We start from the raw sequence: 4041 nt of genomic DNA, 5'->3' as shown, positions 1-4041 counted from the left end.
AGATGCAAAAGGATTTTTATGCCTAAGGCTCTGAAGTCCCTGGTTCAATCACCAGCACCACCATAAGCCAGAGCTGAGCAGTGCTCTCGTATCTCTCTATATTTCTACATATCTGTATATATATATATAATTAAAATAAATAAAATACTTTTTAAGGTCTTTGAAAGTTAGAGAGAAGGCAAATCAAATGGAAACCTAGGAAGATGGTGAGTTTCCTGCATCTGCTTTCTCACTTTATATAGCTCAAACTATCACTTCTCGGCCTTTTGGCTAAGATCAAGTGTAGTATCTGTTCTTATCAGTTTAATATAGCTCAAACTTAGAGTTTAAGAAGCCATCAACCAAGATTTGCCTGCAGGTACATATAATCTCAGTATAACATTATCATCTCTATCCACTGCAGCATTAGATCTCTAGAACTTGTTTACTTACTATTACAAGTTGCATCACATTTTTTCAGTGAGAAAATAAAAGAGATGAGGAACAGTGGTTGCCAGGGATTAAGAGAGGGTTGGGGGCAGGAGACAGGAGGATTTGGCTATACAAGGATAACATGATGGGTCTTTCCAGTGTTAGAAACATTCTATATCTTAATGTTATCAGTGTCTGGTCCTAGAGCTTGGCAAGATGCTAGCTACCATTGGGGTTTCTGGGTAAAGGCATAAAGTTTTCTTTGTACTTTTTTACAATTGCGTAATTAGCTACAATCCGCTATCATCTCAAAACAAGATTATTTCATAAACATAAGCAAAAATTTAAGACTAAACAAAACTACAGTTCCTTAGGAAATTTTATAGTTCCTATAGTATTTTCTTTAAATGAAATCTGTTTTAAATTCAGTTCATTTGCTCCTTAAACCTAGAAAAAGCATGTTAGAATTTATGTTAGAGCTTTGGATTGAGACTTAAATGAGTTGTGATTTTTTCTGCATCTAGCCAGATAGTATGTCCACAGCAGAGTTCTGGGCACTGTACCTGCACCAGTGAAGATGCCCGTATACTAGCCCTACCCTCAGGTAGACTTCTGCTTATATCTTTAAGAATTGCAGTGGGAAGAAGAAAAACTCCATTTGTCTCTCTGCTATCACCAAAGAGCTCAAAATAGTTCAAGGGCCAATTGCCACTTACCTACTCATTATACCTATAACACTGCTTTAGTATTTCTGAAGCGTCCCCTCCGTAGGTGGGGATCAGAGGCTTGAACCCGGATCTTTGTGCACTGTAATATAAGAACTCTACAGGATGTACCACCACCCAGACCCATCCCTCCACCCCTCCAAAGAATCCTAATATAATTCCCTTACCCCCCACCAGAGGAACTAAAAATAAAAAAATAAATACATACATAAATACATAAATAAATATAATGATGAATGTGCACAGAGACTAGGACTTTGCCTCTTGAAATTCACTTCACAGGCAGTAATATTACTGAAAGATGGGTCAGACAATCTGAGGGTAGAGAGCTGTTGTTAGATGTTTATATATTTGAATTTCATATGTATTTCCCAGGAACTTGTTATCCAAAAGTAAGGACTGCTTTTGCTCAAATTTGTTAAAATCATTGCTAATTTGACGAATGGCCACAGTACCTCACTGTCATTTTCATTTGGACTTCTTTTTTTAATTGATATTTGTGTCTTGAATATTTTATGTGATTTTTTTTCATACTTGCATTTCCTGTCTCATGAATCAACCAATTATAGTTTGTTTTTTTCTCAGTTGCCTACTGGAATCTTGGAATGTTTCCTTGTCAATTCTTGGTGCATGAGGATTCATACAGTAGGATAGTAAGTGTGTGTGTGTGTGTGTGTGTGTGTGTGTGTGTGTGTGCGTGTGCGTGCGCGCGCATACACGGGCGCTCATTTTGTTGACCAGTTGGCATGAGTATCTACAGACTTTCAAATTAAATAGCTGTTTTTAGTTTAAAGGAGAAGAAAATGTCAAACCAAGACAAGCTTTTAAACCCCGCCTCGTTTCTAGCAAAAGAAGAAAGCAGGTATTGCTGCTGAACAAAAGCAATTTTCATTTTCTCTAGGCTTGAATACAATTCTTTTATTTTCCTCTAGTAAAATAGGAACTTCCTTCCTGTTTTTTCATACCACTTTTGTTATCAGCAGTAATAGTGCACCTCTATAAAGAGGCAACTGTGAGCTAGAAACTGAAACACTTCAAACCAAAACCTTCAGGTGACTATCACAGTTTGATTTAAACAGGGTCCTCAATTCTGTTTAGAAATATTGATACATTTTCAATCATTTTCTATGAAAATGGTGACAACATCAGCAGGATCTTCAGAGACTCAAAATGGCACCACCCGTAAGCTCCATTATCTTTACTTGATTAAACCAGGCTGGTCAGAATTATATTCGTGCACACCTGGTTCCACCATGGTGAGCACAGGCAACAAGCAAGGCTTATTAAATTCCTGAGCACACCACAACCAGCATCAGAAAGCAAGATTGCTTTGGAACTGCTTTGCTGGTTCCATGGTATGAAACAGAACTCTGATGGAGGGAGGCAGCAGCATAGAACTCCCCCAAGAAGAAATTAAGGGACCTCATCAGACACTCTGACAAGAAAGACAGGGGCTGGGGGCATTGAGAAGCAGAAGTTGATGTGTTTGTAGCCAGATATGGGGATAAGGAATTCCAGTTTCAGGCTATACTGCCTTTGAATGCAGTCTGTGAGGCCCTGAGGTTGGATTCATCTCAACCTCCTCATTTTTCAGTTGAAGAGGCAACCCAGGGCAGATGAAGTGACCTGCTTAGAATCACAGCACAGTGTGTGGGTGGAAAGTGACATGAGTCTATGTCCCCTGACAACAAACACTGTGCTGCCTCTAAAATATCATATCATTTCCCCTAAATTATTCCTTTTTTCACATTCTCTCTGTGGTTTGAGATGAGAATGTTAAGATTTAGAATCAGTCAGACCTACAGAGCAGGCAGAAGGTTCTCAATACATATTTATTGCATGAAGGCCTCATTCTGAGCTATGAAAGACTCCAAAACAAAAAATATCTAGGTTCCATGTCTAGTTCAGCTGCATATCACTCCCAGTATGAATTGGGGGGGGGGGGGTGAGGGGGGATCACATGTGCTTTTCTGAGCCCATCTCTTTTTCTGTAATAAAGTTATCTCAGAAGGCCACTCTAAGGAGTAAATAATGTACATAAGGTCTCTGGCTCATTAAATGTTGCTATATCACTAGTTGGACCAGACAGAAAGGGAAATAAAGGCCAAAAGAAGAAGATTAAGCAATTTTGTTCAGAGCAGCTAATTCTTTAAAGTGTAATGAGGATGAAAACCTTAGTCTCTAGACTCAGGGTCTGTGGTTCTCATTTTCCTGCATTAATATTATCTCCTTGTCATGATGGTTCATTTCTCAAGGGCTCAAGAAAGTCATTCATTAGAATTACATCTCTTGAATTAGTAAAGAAATACTTGTAATAACCCTGGGCACGAATAAGCTACTGTACCCCTCATCTGTAGAAAATATTACAAGGACTGACAATTATAGTGAAACTTGTCAAGTCAGAAAAGACTTTTTTTTGGAACCAGAAAACCAGAACTTCATGGCTAAGACTTCAGAAGTCCTAGGTTCAATCCCCAGCACAACCATATGCCAGAACTGAGGCTGTACTCTTGTGTCACTCTCTTTATGTGTCCTCTCTCATATGCAAATAAATACATATCTAAAAAAGAAGGAAAGAAAAGTCTTTTTTAACAGTCCCCATTCATAGTGTTCAGAGGATAGATCATCTGGTAGAGGGCTTTTCTTGCCATGCACAATGAACCAGGCTTCAGCCCCCTACTACCTCATTGGAGTTTCATGAAAAGGTGGAATGGTGCTATGGTAGCTCTCCTACTCCCTCTATCTCTCACCAGTCTATCTGGAAAAAAAAAAAAGACAAAGGGAGGGGGTTCAGTGGGAGCTATAAAATCTTGCAGATGTGAGGTACTATTGGCAAGAAATAAATAAATGAAATGGAAATCTCATCGACAGATACTATTGAAAGATCGAAGAGGGTCGTCGTAAA

General features: G+C 38.8%; 1 pseudogene; it reads left to right on the top strand.

Annotated features, from left to right (window-relative positions):
• Nucleotides 1–250: 250 nt before the first annotated feature.
• Nucleotides 251–471, top strand: LOC132537105 (U2 spliceosomal RNA; annotated as a pseudogene).
• The last annotated feature ends 3570 nt before the right edge of the window (nt 472–4041 follow it).

Source organism: Erinaceus europaeus, chromosome 2 (genome assembly GCF_950295315.1).
Source record: "Erinaceus europaeus chromosome 2, mEriEur2.1, whole genome shotgun sequence".
NCBI classification, from domain to species: Eukaryota; Metazoa; Chordata; class Mammalia; order Eulipotyphla; family Erinaceidae; genus Erinaceus; species Erinaceus europaeus.
This window is presented reverse-complemented; position numbering and strand designations above follow the sequence as displayed.